This window comes from Macaca nemestrina, chromosome 16 (assembly GCF_043159975.1).
Source record: "Macaca nemestrina isolate mMacNem1 chromosome 16, mMacNem.hap1, whole genome shotgun sequence".
NCBI lineage: Eukaryota > Metazoa > Chordata > Mammalia > Primates > Cercopithecidae > Macaca > Macaca nemestrina.
In genome coordinates this window covers 76,041,013-76,065,009 of record NC_092140.1, presented here as the reverse complement: position 1 = coordinate 76,065,009, position 23,997 = coordinate 76,041,013, and the positions used below count along the sequence as shown (strand labels likewise).

General features: G+C 38.3%; 1 long non-coding RNA gene across 2 annotated transcripts; it reads right to left on the bottom strand.

Annotated features, from left to right (window-relative positions):
• Positions 1-395: 395 nt before the first annotated feature.
• Positions 396-23,958, bottom strand: LOC105490727 (uncharacterized). Of its 2 annotated transcripts, none has more exons than XR_011614789.1 (4): positions 23,829-23,958; positions 17,237-17,370; positions 6,480-6,721; positions 396-4,002 (listed from the first exon to the last, which is right to left on the bottom strand). It is a non-coding gene; the product is annotated as an uncharacterized lncRNA (long non-coding RNA). The 2 variants fall into 2 exon arrangements; XR_011614790.1 differs by lacking the exon at positions 23,829-23,958 and adding an exon at positions 23,387-23,695.
• Between the last annotated feature and the right edge of the window lie 39 nt (positions 23,959-23,997).

The window sequence follows — 23,997 nt, the reverse complement described above, 5'->3', positions numbered from 1 at the left end:
AAGCAGAGTTTTTGAAAATTCTACTGTCCCTGTTAAAAGAATGAAAAGACAAGTCACAGAGTGGAAGAAAATATTTACAAAACACATCTGATAAAAGATTTACATCAAAAATATGCAGAGAACTCTTAAAACAGCATTAAGAAAGCAAACGACGCAACTTAAAAATGGGCAAAAGATCAAAACAGAAACTTCACTAAAGGTGGCGAGGATGTGGAGCAGCAGGAACTCTTATTCATTGCTGGTAGGAGTGCAAAATGGTAGAGCAACTTTGGAAAACAGTCTAGCAGTTTCTCACAAGCTAAGCGTAGTCTTACCATACAATCCAGCAATTACAATCTTTGGTATCTATCCAAACGAGTTGAAAATATGTGTCCACAAAAAACCCTGCACACAAATGTTTATAGCAGCTTTATTCGTCGTTATCAAAACTTAGGGGCAACAAAGATGGCTTCAGTACGTGAATGAATAACTAAACTGTGGTATATCCAGACAGTACAATATTATGTGGTAATGAAAAGAAATTAGCTGTCAAGCCACAAAAAGATGTGGAGGAAACTTAAAGGCATATTGCTAAATGAAAGAAGCCTGTCTGAAAAAACAACATGCTGTATGATTCCAACTGTAAGACATTCTAGAAAAGGCAAAACTATAGAGACAGTGAAAAGATCAGAAGTTGCTAGTGGTTCAGGGATGGAGGGAGGAGGGATGAATAGGTGGAGCATAGGGGATTTTTTAGGATCATCTATATGATCCTATAATATGGATACATGACATTATACATTTGTCAAAACCCATAAGACTGTACGAAACAAAGAGTAAACTTAAGTTAATGATGCATAAAGATTGGTTCATCAATTGTAGAAAATGTACCACACTAATGCAAGATATTAATAATAAGGGAAATTTAGGGGGGTTAGGGTGAGATGGGAAAGGGCATATAAGGAAACTCTATGTACTTTCTACTCAATTTTTCTCTAAAACTAAAACTGATCTAAAAAATAAAGTCTACTAATTAAAAAAACAAGAATCCTTGTCTTCATGGAGCTTATACAATGGTTGGGGGAAATAAGTAATGTGTTTATAAAAGATTAAAATACTAATACATTCCATGGAGGAAGGAAAAAAGCAGAGAAGGCCAATAGAGAGGAGGGAGTTGCCATTTTAATTGGATGGCATGAAGGCTTCCATGAGAAAGGACATTTAAGAATCAATAAAAAATTCAAAATGCTTCCACTGGATGGGCACGCCAGACCTCATTTTCAATGAAACATCTGTCAGAGGCTCAGGAAAACACTAGTGAAAGGGTAGATTAGATGACAACACTTAACCCTTGATCAATGTTAACAGTTCTAAAAATGGGACCACAAGACCTCATGTGCCGCGTGATGGAATGCAATCGGAAGCACATGATACTACCTATGGAGTATTTGCCAAAATAAATGCATCTGAATCTAAGCAAGCTTCACACTTAGGCAGCAAGCTTATGAAAAATACAAAGGAACAAGTTATTAGATTAATGGGTTGGTTAATCTAATGCGATCAGCAAAATCTGGCATGCCGGAAGTTCTACAGGACAAATGAATCAATATCTTCAACAAACAAAAAAATGACTAAAAGTGGGGAAGTGGGAACTCTCATAGATTAGAAAATACCTAAGAGACATTTCAGCCAAATGCAATTTGTGGACTTTATTCTGTGATTTCAACAGGACTGTAAAATATTTATATTTGAGAAAATCGGGGACATTTGAACATGGACTGCATAATAGGTGAAATAATAGAATTAATGTTAATTTTGTCAGATGTAATAATGGAATGGTGGATTTGTGGCTTTTAAAAATCCTCATCTGTTAGATTTATATACTACTGACATAATTATGGATAAAAGCAATATGATATCAAAAACAGTGAATAATAGATAAAACAAGATGGACAACTGGGGCTGGACCTGTGCTTGGTGGGTCCTTGGTGTACCTGGTGGGTCCTGAGCACCACCCTGGTGGTTCTAGGTGTGCCCTGTCAAATTCCTGAAAACTCCTCTTATGAATGTGCAATATTTATAATCAGGTTTTTTTTTAAAATAAAAAAGTCTAACATTCTATGGTGATATTATGTGTAAAAAATTCCTTTGGATCAGTTATGTGAAATATTTTTTAAAACCAAGAAAAACACAATGTTAAAAATTGTTGAATTTGAATATTGTGTAAATGGGGTTTATTATACTGTCTTTTTACTTTTGGATGTTTGAGAATTTCCTTAATAGAACAATTTTGAAAGTCCAGGAATACTAAGAGATATTAGAAAAATAAAAGTGACAGTCTAAGACTGATTTTCAAGGTGTTTTGTTTTGGATTAAAGACAATTTCTTTTAAAAGTCAATCATGTGCAAGTCAAATATGCACAACAGATACATTTGAAACTACCTGACTGTGATGGAGTCACTCTTCTCCCCTCTGCGCCCAGAGATACAACACATACAGTTTGAAATTCGTTCAACTAAGGTAACAATTTTCATTGTCTACTAAGTCAATGACTCTCGGTCTTTTGGAATATGCTGGATACTTTCTAGTATTTACTGGAATACTTGAGTAGCAAATACATTCTAGTATTTACTAGAACTTGGACTAGCACAATTCAAAACATTCAATAAATTAAGAATACACCAAACAAATCAACAATAATTGCACTATAGCTGACTAACAATATCTCCTGGTATCCATAAAAGACATTGCCAATGAATACACTATTTGGTTTCCCTAACACAGTGCCACAGTGTCACACAGTTTGTACTCAAACAATTTGAGTACAATTCTTTACTGTTCTGAATGCCTGTCTTTTATGTTTACGGCAGTCCCAGTGTGTTCCAGTCTTTCTTACTTTCCCTGTAACTTGACATTACCTCTTTCTTAGTGACTCTCTTCAACACAGTGTCACATAATATGATCATTCCAGTCTTCTACACAAACAAAAAGTTCAAAATGAGAGCAAACATAACGTTTACACATTGATAAAAATGTGGTATCATGAATAGTCCATTAGTTGGATGTGTTAATAGATTTGATCATCTGAAAGCTATATACCTGGATTTATCTCCCCAGATATACCTATTTATCATCCTAAATACACCATGAAGACCTAAAAGAAATATGAGCTAACATTATGCTCTAAATATAATTTTTTGACATAAGATATTACAGAATAAAAATTGTTTGCATCGTTTTTGAAAATCACTATGGAAGATGTTGTCCACTGAATGACTCCTGTAAACCTATTTTAGTATCATAGTACAGTTTACACATAGGAGAATGTTTGCTTCCTTTTGTTTATAAATGATAAGTTTCTCTGTGTTACCTTGACTTTCACATATGTGAGAGCTAAACTGAAGCTACCATAATTAATTTAGGTTTTCTTACACAACAAACCCTGCTCATTTCCATCCCATCCCGCTTTATTTAATGATTCTATTTATGTATTTGTTGTGGACATGTTTTATTTTGTCCCTCCAGCCCAAACACTCCCTCTTCTGGTAGCAGCAGCACCTTCTTTTAGATAAACCCTTCTCCCCACCTGTCCCAACCCAACCTTATCATTTTATTAATGCAGTCAACCTCTGCCTTCTGCCACTCTCAGACCATTGCCATGGTGTTTGCCAAAGGCCAGAGTCTTTCACTAGCATTATTTCAAATTGAAATCAAGGAACTATTGAAGGAGGCATCTTCTTGACCAGTGATAAGCCAGATGGCCACAACCTCCAAGGTGTGAAAAAATGTGACACAGAAAGACAGATAGACCAGAGTCTGAGACAGCTACTTTCAGCACCTGGTACTATTTGCTCCCAAACCAGATACATCCCTGCCCATCCAATGGTTAGGTTATCTGAGCCAATAAGTGTTCCTCATGACTCCAGTGAGTTTCTGATTGGGTTTCTGTCCCTTGCAATCAATATCACCCTGACTGATACAGAGCACTTCATCGTGAGTTGTCTCAAGTCTTTTGCAGAAGCCTGCAGAGGAGAAAGAATAAAGTAAGGCCATTCATTTAATAATTTATTTACTTCTCTATTTCACATAACTGGTTTATTTCCAAAGTTTATTTGCAATATGTTGAATGAATATATAGATATTGGCTCCATTAGAAGGCCATCTTGAGCCTGGGCAACATAGGGAGACCCCCCCCTACAAAAAATTTAAAGAAAAAATTAGCTGGGTGTGGTGGCACATGCCTGTAGTCCCAGCTACTCAGGAGGCTGAGGTGGAAAGATTGCTTGAGCTGGGAAGTGGAGGCTGCAATGAGTCATGTTCATGTCACTGCATTCTTACCCAGGCAAAAAAAAAAAAAAAAAAAAAAAAAAAAAAAAAAAAGCCCATCTTGAGAAAGTAATATCCAACAACTTCAATTAAATTATTTTGTAAGGTAATTGTGCTTCAACCTTCAACACACTCAACTCCTCTAGGCTCCCCGGCTTCTCTGGAGGCCCATGTAATGATATAGTTCTTGATTGGCATTTTAGTATATATAGAAGTGCAGCTTTTCAGGGATAAAAGGAACATTTGAGGCCATGCAAGTAAACTCATCAGTTTCTGTATGACATACGGAAACCCAGAAATGTTAAGCCATCTGCCCAATATCACAGAGCTCTCCAATACATCCCAAACCTGAATCAGATCCCAAACCTTAATCTAGCTCTTCTGATACCCAGCTCAGTGACTTTTCCACTGCACCATGCCCCCAAAGCCCTTTTCAGGACAGGCATTAGAAGAGAAATAGACTTTGCTTTTCTTTGTAAAGCCATTGAGGCAGTTCTTCAGTTTCATTGTAAGGAAAAATGGATCTTGCTCATGCAATGAAAGGTCTTGCAGTTTGAGAGGCTACTGTATGGAAGGACTGCCTAATGAGGGTCCTCAGAGCAGACTGGGCTGTGATAAGACTGGGGTGCAATGCTCGGGAGACAGCATTCTGGGCCTGGCTTAAAAGGGTCCACAAGGGCCCTTAACTTCCCTTAGTTTTCTTACTTTTCTAAGTATACTTTTTTGCTAAGTGAATATAATAATAATAACACCTATTATATTCTACCAATGTCCTACAGTTATAGGAAGGATCAAAAGAAATATGTGTGTAAAAGTACCTGGTAAACAGGGAAGTGAATATTCTGTCATAGTACCAAAAACCTCCTGTTTGGATCATGAGGCAGTCTCAGTGACTGAGACTCTGTTTTGTCTCTTCTAAGAACACTCCATGTCTATTCCAACCTTCCAGCCTTCCCTTGCCTGGAATGCCTTTCCCCTTTTCCTCCATGTCATGAAACCCTCTGCATCCTTTAAACACACTTTCTTTGCTAAAGTGCCTTTCTTGAGGGCTTTGCTCTGAATCCCTTCAGTGGAGTTTGTGGATCACTGTTGCACTCTGCTTTCTCTGGTCATTGCTTTGGACTGTTTCTCACTGGCTAGAATGTAAACCCCTTAAGCCAAGAGCACTATTTTATATACCCTCTCCTCCCAGAGTACATTAAAAAAGCAGTGGGTGCCAGTAGGCAAATGCTTCTTGAGTAGCTTAATAATCCCCAAGACAACTCTTACTTGCTCACAAAAGCCAATTGGGCACACCCCTTGCCAACTTTGGGTTCAGCAATGTCAAATTGATGGCTTGAAATTGGCAGAGCTGAGAGTATTTACACCACAGAAATTGGCAGATGCCACAGATGGTTTTTCTTTTTCCCCTGAGAGCCAGCTATTAGCATGGACCAGCAGCCCATGCACTAAGGCAAATATAACATAGGTCTGCAACAGAGAAGAGAACATAGTTCTTAAAACAGGAGTCACAGCTGGTACAGCTCCACAGGAGAGGGTGGAGCAAGCCGTATAAAGGATGCCCACAATCAAACTAGAATTCCACAAATCAAAGTAAATAGGAAAAAAGCTGCAAGACCTTTCTACTTTAATATCAGTGATCTCATGTTTTTATCAAGAGTATTATTAAAAAGGTGATAGACACGTGGAAATAGGAGAGGTAAGGGTGTTTTATCATTATTGTCAGGGGTATAGAAACAAAAGCTTTAAAATTCTTCAAAATATATTTGAGGGGGAATACAATGGCTTGACAAAGCTTTATAATTACATAATTAATTATGGGGGAAATGTGATTGCAGGGCCTTTGTATTTGAGTCTCACTCAGCATTCATGGCATCGAGAATTTTCTCCACTTTACTATAAAAGGGATTTTGTTCTGAACAAAGAGAAAGAGAGAACTGATATAATGTCATTCATGGCGCAAATGGCAGCATAAGAAAGCAGAAGGTTGAGGTGACCAGTCAGGGGTGACCAGAAAGAAAGTGGACTGGGATGGGATGATCCACAAACTTTCCTATTAGTTTTTTTAAAAATCCTTTTTCTTAATGTAAATTACCTACTGCATAAAACAGTATAACATTAGAGATTTCTGATTTAAGGAATAGGATTAACATAAATCTTATATTCCACTTACATGAATCAATAACTTTAAAAAAGATTATTTGCAAAATATCTGCCTGTAATCTCTAGCATCTTCGCTGCTGTGCAGAGTCCCCACCCCTCCAGCCACATAGGAAGCAGGTGGTGTTTCCCGGGCAGGGGAACATGGCGCTGGGGGAGGTGGTGCTCATTTGTCTCTTGATCTTGCCTTTGGTAGTTGCATCCTTAGCGGGAGCTCATGAGACACTTGCCAAGCTTTCACAGAAATCACTCACTCTGTAAAAGAAATGAGAGTAAAGGAAGGGAAAGAAAATTAAGGAAGGCAGAAGCGGACACGGAATAGAAAAACAATAAGAAAGAGGAAATAGAAGGGCCATGGTTTTGAAATACAACGCCTGGAAAACAGAAAATGAAAACAGAATAAAGGAATGAAACTGTAAAAGCTATGAAACAAAGTAATGAGAGAAATAAAGTCTTAACTCTGAAAAAAATATATATGATTTATAACAAATATCAGGAGAGTGACTCAAGAGCATCCTGAAATCTCCTTGATTGTACCAAAGGGAGACCTGGGCTGCTTATGATCACGGCCATCTGTAAAATAAGAATGGTAGCTGTGAATTTTGAAACGACGAAAAATAACCTTGTAGCAGGAATCAAAGGGAAAGTTTGATCTAATATTGGCCAGGATGAGTCAAATACATTCACTTCACTAAAGTGCTCTGCCCTGGTCAGCCGATTTTTCAGATTCTATGAGACCATTAGAGTTCCAGCTCTGCTTGGGCATTCTCTCTTTGTAGTGTTGGGACAAAAGCCTTACAAATGTTTGTGTAGAGAAATCAGTGATGTTAAAAAAGCAATCACTTGTATGAAAAATTCCAAAGACAGCACTAACATAAAATGATGAAAATGCCAAAGATATCAAAAATAAAGACAACTGTTACAAGACATAACGGCTCTGAGTGTTTGCTTTTATGTGACAGATGTTTTTAACCAAAGCTCAACACTGGCAGTTTGAGTACACTTCTGATTTTAATTTGTGTTCTATCCCCTTTTCATATTGATGTCTACTCACATCTGCGAAGGCTCTGTAACCTGAATTTGACAGGGGAAAGTGAACAGACTGCTTTTGGAGTGCTTCCATTAAGTCCACGTAACAGACTGTTAACAAAAATCTTAAATAGCTATTCTAATCATCAACAGCAATCTTACACAAATTAAATTAGGCCCAAAGGGCCCGATTAACTTTAAAATGCCTTACAGGCATGAAACATAAATTTAACTTATTTTCCCCCTTTGGAGTAGAAAGAGCATTGTTCAGTGTGACTCAGACGCACAGATTAAAAAAAAAAAAAAAAAAAAAAAAAAAAAAAAAAAAAAAGCATGCATGCATGCTATAAAGACAAGGAGACAGGGTTTCATTTTCTTTTTCAGGAAACCACACTTACAGGCATAGAAATTCAGTTAGGCCACAGCCATGCTCCCTGTTTACATGCAAAGTAGATGCATTAAGATTGTTAAGGTTTTAAAGTAGTGCATTAAGGTAAGGTTTTTGCTGATGGCACAGCTACTCTAATCAGCTCAAGGAAGTCCTATTGCTAAAGAAAGGAGACATATATCAACATGCATTAACATTAAAATGATGCCATCAGAAGAGGTAAAAGTTGAACCAGAATTTCTGCAGTTCAAACTCACCTATCAAGAAATGGGTTAGATTCATAGTTTGAAGAATAATTATACCATGAATCAAGGAAAAACACTTTTTTATGTGTCTGCTGTTGTTTATTTTTGCCAGATCTCTAGAGGTCTGTCCAAATATATTTCTTGAATTTTCATTCATCTCATATCCAGCCAGCAGGTTCATCACTTGTACATTTGCTGTAGTCTCCAATCCTCACATGTGTTTGATAGCTTTTCTTAGGCAACTTCCTTCCAGCTGCATGGAACATGTAATTTCAGCCCAAGTCAATAGCAGTGAACGATAAACCCAGGTGCCAGGGAAAGGCAGCCTCTCAATAGATAGAAAACACCTGAAACTAGTCATCAGCAGCTTCCGGATAAGATCTCCGGAGTTGGGCCAGTGGGTTCAAGCACGCGCATTAAGAGGCAAAATGGCAGAGTTTGACTGGTATATGACCTTCTAGGAGCAATCAACTGGTAAGAGAAGAGCGCTTTAAGTAAGCATGCGTACAACTCCAGTAAACACACTGCGCATGCAGCCCCTCCCAAGCACTAGCACACATGTGGTCAGCCCACCCCAAGGGAAGAATCAGAGGAGAAGGGACCCAAGACCCTGGAAGTATGTCAGCACATAAACCTCCAAGTCAAAAGGTCAAACTGTGCACTTGATGTCTCAAGTTGCCTGCTTGGCCCTCTTCCAAGTGTGCTTTACTCCCTTTCATTCCTGTTCTAAAGCTTTTTAATAAACTTTCACCACTGCTCTAAAACTTGCCTCAGTCTCTCACTCTGCCTTATGTCCCTGAGCCAAATTCTTTCTTCTGAGAAGGCAAGAACTGTGGTTGCTGCAGACCTATACAGATTCACCGCCAGTAACACTTTCAGCTCTTCCAAGACTGTTGTAGACACCCGTGCTTGTCAACAACCTCCTGCTCTGATGTCCTCAAGCTGAGTTTATTTCATCAGCCAGCAGATGCTCTCTTTTCCCACCAGCCTAGACACCAGTCAGAGTCATGGAAGGTGTTCACTTTCTGCAAAATATTCATTAGTACTTTAGAGAACCAAACTAATTATCAGAAAACTACCTATTTTCCAAATACCTCAGAGGAAACTGACCATATCTGGATCACTGGGGATAGAACCTAATTAGTTGAAGCCAATGGCAGTCTTCCACCCTCTGAGATTAGTACAGGGACGGGCACCATAATCTGAGATGAAATAAGCAGAATAAAAGGAAAGACTCATATTTCACGTTACATTGTAAACCAGGAAGTATATATCCCCCATGGCCACTGGCAGCCATATTGTGAGCACAAGGAGAACCAGTCTTAGGATGAAACTAATGCTGCCCTACCTTTGAAATCCAGTGAGGCAGATAAATGTTCTTATTGCATACACAAGCTTGAGTAGCTTGAGTCAGGTATTTTGATTCCTCATAGGTGAAACTACTTAATTAATTTAAGTGGTCTTATGAGTAATTTGTACTCCAATGTCTCTGAAATGTTCCTAGAATTTAACTACTAATCCCAGGGACTGGGCCAGAAGAAGCTCTGAGTAGTAAACAATATAACTCAATGTTGTCCTCTTTTTCCAGTGCTAGAGCACTGTGGTTGACCCAAGGGTGTGAGCTCAACTCTTTTAGTGGGTTATTCTCCCAAGAGAATTCTTGGGAGAATTATGCAACTAGACTTTTCCTACCCACCCGACAAATAGGCCCTGTTATGCCCTACAATGTCAAGCTAGGCTCATGCTGGAACTCCCAAAACATGAACAAATGTAGTTTTATAAAGTTTGAGCTGAAAAATGTTGTGGTTTTCTTTTAGTTTATTCAGCTTAATCCCCTCTTTTTAGGTAAACCTACAATGGGGAAATGACTAAGAAACAATAGACTAGACCTAGAGATAGGACAGAGCCCAAGGCTTCAGTTCTGTGCTTGACCTGCTGTCCTGGTACACTGAGGCTGCACACTCAATTCCAGCATCTCTTCTCTATGGCACATGAGCATTATATAAACACTGTATTGGGAATCTGAAATAAAACTGTTAAGAGTCTATAGTTAAGACGTCAGAATTTTTTATTTTTGCCATATTAGGTGTTATTACTGTTATTGGTGTTTTCTGAGAAATAACTAGCTCACAGCGCTCAGATGCAGTGAAAATCTAAAGGACAAACCATTTGGGAAAAAGTTGAAAGCTCCAAGTTAAGGTTCAGCATCAGTTGTCCTACTGATGTTGAGTTTATCTGATTATATTTAGGCTTCTTAAGTGTGTTATAAAATAATCAAGTAGCCAGTTAACAAAACACCCTACATTTTAATATGAAAAAGCATAAATAGCAAGATGAATTTTATTTTATGCAGAATCCATATGAAATAATTGTGAAAGTTGCGGCTAAAGAAGACTTTGAAATGTCATTTTCAATATATCCTTGACCTACTTAAGAACAGACACTTGTTTCTTTTTGCCGTCCTCATATTTAGAATTCTCTGGCTGATTTTTAAAGTATTTTGTAGATCACATCAAGTTAAAAAGCTTCTGCACAGCAAAGAAAACAATCAACAAAATGAAGAGAAAAACCATAGAAATATTTGCAAACTACCCAACTGACAAGGAATTCATAACCAGGAAATGTAAGGCACTCAGACAACTTTATAGGAAAAAAAAATCTAATAACCCAATTTAAAAATAGACAAAAGATCTGAATAGACATTTCTTAAAAGAAGACATGCAAATGGCAAATAGGCATATGAAAAGGTGCTCAAAATCATGATCATTAGAGAAATGCAAATCAAAACTACAATGAGATATCATCTCACCCCAGTTAAAGTGGCTTATATCCAAAACACAGGCAATAACAAATGCTGGCGAGGATATGGAGAAAAGGGAACACTCACATATTGTTGGTGGGAATGTAAATTAGTACAACCACTATGGAGAACAGTTTGGAGGTTCCTCAAAAAAACTATAAATAAAGCTGCCATATGATCCAGCAATCTCACTGCTGAGTATAAACCCAAAAGAAAGGAAATCAGTATATCAAAGAGATATCTGCACTCCCATATTTATTGCAACACAATTCACAATAGCCAGGATTTGGAAGCAACCTAAGTGTCCATAGACAGATGAATAGATAAAGAAAACGTGGTACATGCACACATTGGAGCATTATTTAACCATAAAAAAGAATGAGATCCTGTCATTTGCAACAACATGGATGGAACCAGAGGTCATTATGTTAAGTGAAATAAGCCAGACACAGAAAGACAAACTTTGCATATCCTCACTTATTTTTGGGAGGTAAAAATTAAAATCACTGAATTCATGGAGATAGAGAGTAGAAGGATGGCTACTAGAGGCTGTGAAGAGTAGTGGTGGAGGTGGCGGGGAGTGGTGATGGTTAATGGGTAAAAAAAAAAATAGTTGGAAAGAATGAAAAAAACCTAGTATTTGACAGCACAACAGCATGGCTGTAGTCAATAATTATTTAATCATACATTTAAAAACAACTGAAAAAGGATGATTGGATTGTTTGTAGCACAAAGGATAAATGCTTGAGATGATAGGTATTCCATTCACCTTGATGCGATTATTACACATAGAATGCCTGTATCAAAATTTCTCATGTACCCCATAAATATATACACCTATGTACCCCCAAAAATTAAAAATTTAAAAACAAATAAATAAAAAGCAATCTGTGACCCCCAATTATTCAGCTATTTCACTTCATCACCTCCTGTATTCTCTAAAACATCTGCACTATAGCCAGAAACTTCCATTTAACAACATGCTCTGATATTCAGAAGTACTCCTCCCTCAGGTTTTAGCCTGTGTTTTATAGGTTTTAGCCTATATCTGAAATGCCCTCTCAACCAACTTTCCCATGACTGTTAAAGTTCCATTCAACCTATGGGGCTCTTTATAAATGCCTTCTCATTCATGATGAGTCTAGCCCATACTGATTGTCCTTACCTTTTCTTGCTTTCACAACTGTGCCACCAATTGCTGTGTTACAGGTTGTTTTTTTCAGTATTTAATGTGTGGATCTTTTCAAATTTGATTATAAGCTGTTTAAGAATAAGCAATGATGTTTTTCTTTCTTACATGCATTCTACAGAGCATCTTGCACATATGGAAGATGAAAGCTCCTCTACAAGCTTACTGATTGATGGATAGAAATAACTGGAGTACAAGTGAAGTGGTGCCCTCTTTGCCTTCCTCCCCTCCCCAGGGCCTTCATTGCCACTGTCCTGTTAGAGTACCATTAGCTTCTAATGTTAGAACAGGCTCTTGATGGCTGAGGACTAAGTTTTTTTGTTTGTTTGTTTTAGTTCTCTTCCACTTCCTTCTTTCTGCCTTGCTGTAGAGTCTGAGTAGATCAGTTAAGATCTTCATGCCTATAGAAATGGCAGACAGAATCTCAAATTTTAAAGGACCACTAGGACACTGATAATCTCTTCTAGTTCCAAGTAGGGTAGGGCCTAAGCTGTTTCAGCAAAGTTCTTGTTCTCAAAATCCCCAGGCAGTCTTAAGTGTCTTGCAGAAATATGAAGTTATTTCTAATATCTAACCTAAATCTCTGTCTGCCACTCAAGTCTGTTCCCTTTATCACAACCCTAAGTGAAAACAGGAACTAGGGCTTTCTTCGCTGAAAACTGTGTCCACACCATATAACTGTTTTTAAAAACATGTATTCCCAGCTTATCTTCTTTACAAGTTAAAGACATGGTGTTGTGTTTTATATCTGGTCTCTGTTTGAAAATAAATGACTATCTACAGTACTGACTATAAGGAAGTAAGCTCTTCTTGAAACATACAGAAAGTAGAGATAAATTTTGTCACATTTGCTTTAAATATTTTCTTTTAAAATTTGAAATATTATAGATAGAGGTGAATGATGCCTTTGTACCATTGCCTGTTTTCCCTTCCAAAGAGTAATGACTATTCTGAAGTCAGGGACATTTTTTTTCCTGGCAAGTTTAAAAATAATATATATGTATATTCACAGAAATATATATAATGAACATATCTCATATACACATATATATCATATACATGTTTATGTCATGGGATATCTACATAAATTCCATATACAATATGCACCATTTTTAAGTGTTCATATTCTTTATGTAAATCATACCACAGTTTACGTATCACTCTGGAACTTTCTTATACTTAAGACAGTATGCTTTTAAGGTTTCTCTTATGGATCTACAGTAACGTGTTACTTAACAACAGGGACACATTCTGAGAAATGCATCATTAGGTGATTTTATCGTTGCATGATTATCATAGAGTGTACTTACACAAACCCAAATAGTGTAGCCTACTACATACCTAGGCTGTATGCTGTAGCCTATTGCTCTTAGGCTACAAATCTGAACAGCATGTTACTGTACTGAATACTGTAGGCAATTGAAACACAATGGTCTTTGTGTATCTAAACATATCAAACATAGAAAAGGTCCAGTAGAAATACAATATTATATTCTTCAGGACTGCTGTCATATATGCAGTTTGTTGTTGATGAAATGTCATCATGTAGTACATGACTGTATTAAAAAACTTGAACCCATCTTATGGTAAATCTAAGAACTTTCTGCAGCAGAAAAAAATATCTAAAACCAGAATCTAGTTGAAAATGAATTTTGAGTTTTGAAAGGGCAATTTAACAGTTTGGAAAAGTACCAATGCTTATACACTCGTAAAATCATGCTGCTTTCAAACATTTTAAGAAACTCTCAAAATATTTTGAGACACGGCTGTAAAGTTTTCACTGTTTTCTAAAAATAAATATATCTAAAGATTGGTGTGGAGATAATGAACCAAAATCTATTAATAAATTTACTAATTAGGGTCATGTCTATGTGTTTATGGAAACATTAAACATTTGTTTATTTGAAGTAAAATCTCTTTAGCCAACTACCATAAATATTGGCTGCCTGTCAGAAATGATGTACCCGAATTTCACATGTTTTACATTTCCTCATGGTAACCCAGCCCACACAATATTTTTACATAATGACAGCTGTCAGGAAAGCAGAATATCTTATATATACATTGTATTTTGATTAATGAGCTAATGGTGGTTCTCTGTTTAAAGTAATTAGCCCCAATGTGGTTTTTAGCCAAAGTGTGCTCAGGGTTGACAATGATGTGATTATGTTATCCAGTTAGCGTATAGCCAAAATGATCACATTGCCTATAGCAATGCTTTTTGAAGTGTCATTACTAGGTTATAAAATCAATTTAATAGATTTTATTAGGGTTGAATAAAGAAAAGAAACCTAATAGATTAGAATAGTACCAAAGATATTAGCATACATTGGGCACAACGTGTGTAGGTTTATGAAACCTTTGTTTTAATAATGTGTGTATCTTTTGTGTGACTGCAAAGTCATCCTAAAAATGTATTTCTGACTGTGGATTACAGTAAAAACATTTTGAGAAACCCCAGGCTTCTTTCGGGTTTTTTATTGCAACTGAAGTTGTTCTAGATTTGGCCCTTGGCTGCATAATGATTGAAGTTGTTCTCCTATACACACATATGCTTTCTTACCACCCCTTGGCTAGCCCGTTGGTGGAGCCCATTTCATCCCTGCCAATGGCACGTGAGGTCCTCACTTCTCCAGCCTTACCTCTTACTGCTCTTTCCCTCTTGTTCAGTTCACAGCCTCCTTTGCTGTCCTTGAACGTGCCATGCAGGCTGCAGCTGCAATGCCTTTCCACTGGCTGTTCCCTCTGCCTGGAACACTCTTCACTCTGGTATTCACACACCTAACTCCTTTTCTTCCTTCAAGTCTTTGCTCAGATGTTAGCTTCTTTATGAAGTCCACTGTGACCACTTTATTTAAAACAGCGACCCTCCTCTTTTTTCTCACAGACCTCCTTTTTCTGCTGTATTTCTTTCCTCCACAGCACCAGCCACCTTCTATCATGTTGCAGAATGTATTTATTACGTGTATTGTTTGTCTGTCTCCCTCTACTAGATATAAACTCCAGGAGGGTAGGTATTTTAATATGTTTTATTTATGGATGTAATTCAAGCAACTAGAACAGTGTCTGGCACAAAGTAGGTATCAATAAATATTGATGAGCTAATTCAGATTGGTCCAGATCATGAGAGAGAGAGAAAAAGAGACTGGCCAAGCATCAAATACAAATTTACAGGAGATTCTAGTGCATTCTTATGTTATGTCCTGTCTTTTATGAAAAACTTCTAACTCTCATTTGAAGTAGCCATTCTTTTTACATTTCCTCCTTATAGGGCCCATTCCCATCTGGCTCTACAAGATATTAGAGCAACAGCTTCTACTGACTTCTAGGAATTCATCCCAGAAGAGTGTATTGAAAGTTTAAAAAAAAAAAAAAAGGAGTCTCTTTACAATTTATAGTCTTAATGTGGCAAATCTAGGCAAAATCATCAAAACATGTGCTTCTGCTGAACTTATTTATCCAACATGGAAAATGAAATAGTAAAAAAAGATCAGAAAATAAATCTCGGGGATAGTTGGTTTACAACATAAAACTAAGGAAGAAAAGTAACAGGATCAGTGCAATGGGCCCAGAGGTGCCCCCGCCCCTGCTGGAGTTACCACATTTAGTGAATAAACTAAACTGTGGAGTTGGCTCTGCTGCTGAGGCAGGAGTGTTATGTACTTGGGCCATCTCATTACTTCCTGCCTGAAAATGTCCAGCATACCCAGAAAGGCAGGCTGCTATTTGCACCTAATGAAGTCAACAATGCCTTTGTGTACTGATTCCAAAAATGATGGCTTGATCTGGACATTGCTATATGAAGCATACGTAAAGTAGCTTCTGTTTTTCAAGAGTTTATTATTAAATAAATCATTCCCGGAAAAAATGGTAGAAAATCACTTCTGAGTTGTACATGGTTACCACAGTAATGTCATTTGGATGTTTGCTCAGAGAAGACACATCTGATGTTAGAAATAAGAAACGGAGGCAACTTCAAATACACTGACATCATAAAATAGCAAGCAAACAAACAAAAAATGCTCAAAAGTTCAGCAAGGGATGTCTAAAGATTTGGCCACTCCTTTTAATCATTGTCCTAACCTCTACTGTTCAGATAATGTAAAAAACAAAAAAGTATTTTTTTCTTCTATCCCCAAATTTATACCTTCTTTGTCCCAGTCTATACTTACGGTCTGAGCAATTTGAACATCAATTCAGCAATAAAGCTCCTTTTAACTCAGTGTTTAACTCTGAAACCACAAATGTTATGCCATAGCTTGTTCATACTTCTTAATTTTCTAAATCTTAATCCACATTTTAATTAGATAGCAATGTCTGGAGAGTGCCCATCCACAAGCAGGTGACAAGGAGTCTGTTTCATTATAGGCTTGCCACTTTTTTGTCAATTTAGTTACAATTTAATCAATTACTGCCATTGCTATGGAAATTACTACAGAACGAATATTGTAGTCCTTAAGTACAGAGCAATCCTTTTACATTTTAACTCAAAATTAATCCTACAGAACGAATATTGTAGTCTATAAGTACAGAGCAATCCTTTACATTTTAACTCAATATTAAATCCTTTTTAAATCTCTGGTTTCTTTCCAAATCCAGAAAAAGGATGCTTGCTTTGTTACAATCTTCACCTCTAGTATAATCTTAATAAGAAATACAAAAGACTCATTTACTCTGCCTAAAGGTTTTGATAAAGAAATTTTTTTAAATGTGCTGCATGTTTATGCTAAAAATAGAGAAATTATAAGGACTTTTAAAGAATAATCTGTTTATTAATTGAATTACATTCTCAAATAATTAGAGATATGTAGTGAACAAATGAAGAAGACGAAGTTTCAGAAATGTTGCTCTTTCAGGATCAACATAATTGCAAAAGTCAACATGAAATTGACATTATTCTGTAGAAGTTACAACACTTTCTCTTTAAATACTCAGTCAATATTACCTGTTTTTGCTCTTAAGCAAAACATTGGGTGAAATGCTCACATTACCAGAAAAATTTGTTAATCTTTGGCAAGCAACAAACCATATTTAGTACTTGCATTTCCTGTTTTACAGATGTTTTATTAGCATGAATTAATAAAATATCTTATTACTATTTGAAGAGTATTTTACTTACAGTGAGAAAGCAGCAGATATGAACAGCTTTGATTTTAGTAATGCGTGTCTCCTTAAGCCTCTTAATTGTAGAGACTGTTGGTAAAAGTAATTAAGATTTACCAAAAGCGAATCAGGATATCATTGTTTAGGCACCTAAGAGGAAGAACAGGGTAAAATGAAACCAGAAATTAATAGTATTTCCACCATCAAATTAAAAATATTAAAAATGTTAGAAAATATATCATAGTTGAAATGATTCAAGTGCAACTATGGTTAGACTTTAGTAATCACCCTTTTATTCTTATTATTCTTTTTACCTGTGATCATATTTTCTATAAAAGTTTATATCCTGCTTTGAAAAACAATTTTTTTAAAGTAACCAACATTTTGATTTCTCCATTTATTATCATGTTAAAAAATGCATAGCTTGAAAAAAATCTCAAACACACTGCATTGTAGAAAATATTAATAGCATATATAAAAGCAAATTAGGTGAGAATAACTAGGACATCAAGTTATTAAAATTATATGAATTGTATGATGGTTACTAGGGTGCCAGGCAGCAAAATATGTAATTATCTGATTATCTGATTTAATTCTGGTAGTCTGTCTCTACAGATACTTCAGCCAGAAAAGTATACTTTGGAGTTTGAATTGCCTAAATTTCTAGTTACCTTGATTTTATATAAATAAATGTAACACTTATAACTCTATACACACATATACGCATATGGAAATGTGTAAACATAGCATCAATACTCTTCAGCCAAGGAAGCCAGGAAGTCACCTGTAGTTGAACACGTTTGGTTCATTACTTGTTGCAGCGAGGGAGAACACACGTCACGGGAATCACGGGTGTTTCAGTAAGAGGGTGTTAGAAAGGACCTTATAGGATCTGGGCTTTGATTGGGTGATTTGAGGCAGAGTCAAAGGCAGCAGGGATTCCCTCTAGATTGGATGCTGTTAGAAAGCGGAGTAATTCTGTAATGGGGGATCTCACTTACTCTTATAGGAAGGGGAAATTATAGTGAGAATAAAGTTGTCATTGGTAAAGAAGTAGCACTCATTTTGGCCAAGAGATAGGGTGTTTGGTATTTCGTGGGTGGTACAGTGACTTGCTTTTGTCTGTGCTTAGACAAAATTATGAATTGGCCTTGCTCGGTCTTATTTAATCATAGTCTCAAAGTAGCCTTGTCAGAGGCTGGTTTTCTGTGAGATGGTTCATGTCTAATAGGAGAATCACAGGGTCTGCCTATGAGAGCCAGGCCAGCTTCTGGGTGTCAGGGGCTGCCCTTTCTCCTTCCTCAATAGCTTCAGTCATTCTTATCCTATAATGGGCAGAGCTCACAGGTTTATGTGTGCCTTTTTGTCACACTGCCAACTACAGTTCAATTTTAGGTTGGGTTGGTTACGAGAGAACAGAAAGGGAATATTCTTCCCAGAAAAAATGATTCAGTGCTACTCATACTCCCTGGTCCCCTTTCTACATAGTTGATGCACTTGACAGCGAACTCTTCTCCCAATCTGATGCTTGAGGACTGTGGTGCTTTCTCTATTGCCACTCGATGAGCATTTGATGGCAGGAAAATTTGGTAAAAGAGAACAACCATTTCTCCTGAGAAAAATGGTGATAAACATGGATTTTAATTTTAATTTTGTTTTGAAAGAAGCAATCTTACAGGTTTCTAATAATATACAGGAGAAAATATTATTCCACTACCTTTGATACAATGTCTGCTCTAATTACCACTAAGCATTCCTAAAGGTTATTTGGCACTGACTTCTTCTCCTGTGCTCCACCCAGTTTTTCTTTTTTCTCTTTTTACTAAAAACCAAACATCTATTGTTTCCAGCCTTTAGAAGAGTCGCAAATTTTCTACTCAGAGGTGTTAAAGTTGCTGCTCCCTTTTTATTGTTTGAAGAACAACCTGCTTGTCTCTTGTTAGACTAACTAGTACAGACTAGCACTGCAAGTAATTCACAGACTATTTTATGATCAACTGGATATAATCAATTTGTTTTGATTTATAAAATTGGGAATACCACAAGCCACGACTGCCTAGCTATCTGCATAAATATTTACTCAAAAAATATTTGCTGAACACATGCTATGTTTCCATATTACTTTGTCCCAGGCATGGGGACACCAGGGAGGGAAGGAAGGTGAAGAGCTCAATCTCTGGAGTCCTAAGGCCCGGGTTGGAATTCCTGCTCAGCCACTTGCTAGTCATGTCATCATAGGCAGGTACTTGATCTCTCTCGACTCTACATTTTTCCTCTGTAAAATGTGGGTGACTCAATAATACTTACCCTTAATGCTGTTGGAGGGCTGAAAGAGGTCATTTGCATTAACTGCTCAGTCCAGTGCTCAGCATAGTTAGTACTCAGTGAAGCCATTGTTATTTTTTGACAATATAGTGGTGAATTACTAGATGCTATTCTTCCCTCAAGGAACTGACTGGTTCCTCTAGCTGGTGAAATTGGAGGCATCTCACTTATTCTTGGGGAGGGTATTAGGAGGCAGGAAGAGAAGGCACTTAGTGAGACCTGATGGATCAGTGAAAGTTGTCCTGGCAGTGGTAAAGGGTAAGGGACAAAGGAAGGAACGAGGCTTGTGGAGAACAGAATGGCCTCAGCATTGGGGACACAATACCAAGTGCTAGATGTGACAGAGGAGAGAACCACAGGCAGTTCCTTGTGGCCACACTGTGGACTGGATGGAGAGCGACGTAGGTAGTGGGAACTGTAGCTGGGGATTCCAGCCAGGACCGGATCTCAAGGGCCATGTGTTCAAAGTTTAGCACCTTAGACTTTACCTTGAAGACAATAGGGATCTGGAGTCAGTCTATCAGTAATGGTACCCTTTTCAAAAAGGTACTTACATAATTTTTTTTAACGATAAAGGAAATTATTTACAGAGAGGGCAGAGTTCATTGTTTTCTCATTCACAGAGTATAGTGACCATTACCTGTATGAGCCTGGCCCTCTCATTTAATTTCTCCTGCCCCTCATTCCTTATCCATTCCTTTCTCCCATTCCTCTCCATATTAAAGACACCCATTTTTTGTTTGTTTTTTATTATTTTATTTAAGTCCCAGGGCAGATGTGCAGGATGTGTAAGTTTGTTACATAGGTAAACGTGTGCCATGGCGGTTTGCTTCACCTATCACCCCATCACCTAAGCATTAAGCTCAGCACGCATTAGCTCTTTTCCCTAATGATCTCCTCCCCCAACACCCTCCCCCTACAGGCCCCAGTGTGTGATGTTCCCCTCCCTGTGTCCATGTGTTCTCATTGTTCAGCTCCCACTTTTAAGTGAGAACATGCGGTGTTTGGTTTTCTGTGTCTGCATTTGTTTGCTGAGGATAATGGCTTCCAGCTTCATCCATGTCTCTGCAAAGGACATGATCTCATTCCTTTTTATGGCTGCATTGTATTCGTGGTGTATACGTACATTTTTTTTATCCAGTCTATCATTGATGGGCATTTGGGTTGATTCCATGTCTTTGCTATTGTGACTAGTGCTGCAATAAACATATACATGCATGTATCTTTATAATAAAATGATTTCTATTCCTTTAGGTATGTACCCAGTAATGGGATCGCTGGGTCAAATGGTATTTCCAGCTCTATATCTTTGAGGCATTACCACACTGTCTTCCACAATGGTTGAACTAATTTACATTCCCACCAACAGTATAAAAGCGTTCCTATTTCTCCCCAGTCTTGCCAGCATCTGTTGTTTCTTGACTTTTTAATAACCACCATTCTGACTGCCATGAGATGGTATATAATTGTGGTTTTGATTTGCATTTCTCTAATGATCAGTGATGCTGAACTTTTTTTCATGTTTGTTGGCCACATGTATGTAAAGACACCCATTTCTTTATGTGCTTGACATGGTCTTAAATACACATGTATCCTTGCAAAATACATCATGTTGTTCTTTATGCCTTTTACATTTACCTACATGGTATTCTGCTAAAAATAATTTCCTGCATCTAAATTTTTTTCTTTAGATACAAAGCATCTGTTTGTATATGTACATCAATCACTGTGTCAAACTTCTGTATACATGGCCCATATACAATACACATTGTAGCATTATTTATAATAACAGCTTGAAATAACCTAAATACTGCACACTAGGGAATGGATAACTAATCCTGGTACACCAGCAGTGTTAAATATCATGCCTCCATTAAGAATGATAGCTCTCAATATGAAGGGGCACATGCTTCTGACAATGTTAAGTGAGAAGAGCAGACAAAATAGTCTAAATTGTGACAACCACCACAAAAATACACATTCATATAGCCAAGGGCTGGAAAGGATCAGAGAAAAATGAAACAGGTATGTATGTCTGAGCAAGGGAATAATGAGTAACATTTCTCATGTACAGTAGCTCCCCCTATTCGAAGTTTCGCTTTCCAAGGTGTCAGTTACCCCCAGTCGACCTTGGTCCAAAAATATTACATGGAAAATTCCAGAAACAAACAATTCATAAGTTTTAAATTGTGCAGTGTTCTGAGTGGTGTGAATTCTTGCACCATCCAGCTTCATCCTGCAAAGGACCTGAATTCTCCCTTCGCCCAGCGGATCCACACTGCAGAAGTCACTTATGAGTCACTGCAGAAGTCACTCCTCATGAGCCACTTAATAGCTGCAAGAGTAGTGATGCTGGCATATTGTGAAAATTGTTCTATTTTATTATTGTTGTTGTTAATCTCTTACTGGGCCTAATTTACAAATTAAACTTCATCATAGATATACATGCAAAGGAAAAAACAGTATATAGAGGGTTTGGTACTATCTGCAGTTTTAGGCCTTCACTGGGGGTTTTGGATCCCATCCTGCAGGAATAACGTAGTGCTTCTGTAGGAATAATGGGGTGCTTCTGTAGCTGTTAGTAAGATGACGGTGTACCTGGGGATTTGCGCTATACACCACAGCATCTTCTACCGTAGTTTTGGGCAAGAGTGAAGATCAGAGCGGTACCAATCTGCTGCTCCTTGCCCCAAAACTGGCAAGAGGCGCCTTTCCTCAGCCAGAAAGGCCTCTTCTCCACCAGCTGTGTCCTGCAATCAACTGCAGCATATTTGCCTCACCCCATGGGAAACAGGTTTGAAGTTAAAAACCTTTTCAGAGGGCCGAGATAAATTTAGTGCTGCTAAATTTAACTACTTTCAAGATTAAACATGAAAAGCAAAGTGCATGAGTTATGTATATTATTCTTTCAATTGTGCAAAAATAAGATATTAACTCGTTTTTGCATGGAAAAATTCTGCAAGAATAGACAAGAAATGTTAACAGTTACCCCTGGGATCTGGGATAAAAGAGAGACATCATGCTTTTCTTAAAAAAAAAAAAAAAAAAAAAAAAAAAAGGCCGGGCGCGGTGGCTCAAGCCTGTAATCCCAGCACTTTGGGAGGCCGAGACGGGCGGATCACGAGTTCAGGAGATCGAGACCATCCTGGCTAACACGGTGAAACCCCGTCTCTACTAAAATACAAAAAAAATTAGCCGGGCGAGGTGGCGGGCGCCTGTACTCCCAGCTACTCGGGAGGCTGAGGCAGGAGAATGGCGTGAACCCGGGAGGCGGGGCTTGCAGTGAGCTGAGATCCGGCCACTGCACTCCAGCCTGGGCAACAGAGCTAGACTCCGTCTCAAAAAAAAAAAAAAAAAAAAAAAAGAAATTTAGGTTTTCGTGGATTTTGTGTGTGTGTGTTTTTTTTGACAGAGTCTAGCTCTGTAGCACAGGCTGGAGTGCAGTGGCGGGATCTCGGTTTACTGCAACCTCCATCTCCTGAGTTCAAGTGATCCTTGTGCCTCAGCCTCCCTACGTAGTAGTTGGGATTACAGATGTGTACCACCACACCCAACTAATTTTGTATTTTCAGTAGAGACGGGGTTTCACCATGTTGGTTAGGCTGGTCTCGAGCTCCTGACCTCAGGCGATCCGCCTGCCTTGGCCTCCCAAAGAGCTGGGATTACAGGCCTGAGCCTCTGCGCCTGGCCCATGCTTTTCTCTAAAGTATGAAAGGAATATGTACTTTCTTCTTAAAACCCATGTACCAAACATCACTTTTCAATTAAAATGTTATTTTTAAAAGCTTAAACCCCCAAATTTCATGGTTCTAACTTTTTAAATAAATGTCTAAATTTTTACCTCATTACAGCGTTCTCCAAAACAACAAATTCATATTCTGAGCCTAAAACTGTGCACCTCTTTTAGTGATGAGGACGGAGTCCAAATTGAGGACATCCCTTATAACTCACAATGCACATATATTCTGACATCAATAGCAACATAGAATGCAACTGATGACCAATATATATTCACAAATAATTGAGGACCATGCCTAAGAGTTGGATTCGGATTCCGACGTGACTGCTAATGTCCCTAACACGGACTAGCTCCAGGAGAGTCCCCCGGCCCTGGCGGTGTGGCGGGCGTCACCCGTTGTCCGGGCCCACACCACGCAGACCCAGTCCTAGCTCGCTCGCTAGACCACGGAGGGCCGCTGGGTGCAGCGACAGAGCGCGGGGCCCCGACGACCCCGCCCCGCGCCGCGTCACTCGGCGCCCTGCGGCGCGCTGTGAGCACCTACCACTAGCGGAGCTGCGAGGGAGAGGCCGCGGCCCCTTCCAGTTGCCGGCGACCCTGCGCCGGCATTCAGAGCGCCTCGCCTGGAGCTAAATTTAAAAACGTAACACCAGCAGCAGGCTGGTCCCGGAAACGAAACGAAACTCGGCCCCCGGGCCTCCTCCCGGGCGCTG